We start from the raw sequence: 729 nt of genomic DNA, 5'->3' as shown, positions 1-729 counted from the left end.
CTCTCTCTCTCTCTCTCTCTCTCTCTCTCTCTCAATTTTTTACGTGAAAGTTATGTCGAGCGTAACTTTTGGAAATATCTTTATGTCAGATATACTAAATAATAGTTTTTCTATCTTGAAAAAGGAAGTTACATATTCCTGACAATTTGCAAGGGTTATGTTTTTTTCACAATCTTATATATAATACCTGTAAATCAGATTTTTCACTTTTTATAAGAATATTCTGTATTATAGGAAGCCTTAGTACATATGTAAAAGAAGCTTCTCTTCTCCATAAGCATCGGTGGTTCAGTGGTAGAATTCTCGCCTGCCACGCGGGAGGCCCGGGTTCGATTCCCGGCCGATGCACAGTTTTGATTTTTCATTTGTTTATTATTTGAGTGCGAAAGATATCGTTTTGAAGGTTTATTCCCCATACTTTAGTGTGCATTTTTTCATAGAATAAAAGTGCCTGTTTTGTTTGGTAAAAACTTAATTCTCGGACTATGCCACAGTTGTGTGTGAACAATGTAACGTCTTTCTCAATTTTAGGTTTCTGTTTTGTCATTTTGTAACTCTTTTTATCAATTTCAGTAGGCCTACTTATTTTTATATCAATTTCTTCTTAATTTACTTATTTATAATTAAATACTGAATATAACTGGTTTACTGCTATTTGTCAGCTGTTGTTATGAAGATGTATCAATTGTTATTTGTTTTAATCCTTTGTTATTGAAATTTCCTCTTCTA

General features: G+C 32.1%; 1 non-coding gene across 1 annotated transcript; it reads left to right on the top strand.

Moving 5' to 3' along the window:
• Positions 1 to 277: 277 nt before the first annotated feature.
• TRNAG-GCC (transfer RNA glycine (anticodon GCC)) lies at positions 278 to 348 on the top strand. The gene has a single exon. It is a non-coding gene; the product is annotated as a tRNA-Gly (tRNA).
• The last annotated feature ends 381 nt before the right edge of the window (positions 349 to 729 follow it).

The sequence above is a fragment of the Palaemon carinicauda genome, chromosome 42, assembly GCF_036898095.1.
Source record: "Palaemon carinicauda isolate YSFRI2023 chromosome 42, ASM3689809v2, whole genome shotgun sequence".
Classification (NCBI taxonomy): domain Eukaryota; kingdom Metazoa; phylum Arthropoda; class Malacostraca; order Decapoda; family Palaemonidae; genus Palaemon; species Palaemon carinicauda.
The sequence above is the reverse complement of the archived record's forward strand: the minus strand, read 5'-3'. Positions and strand labels throughout refer to the sequence as shown.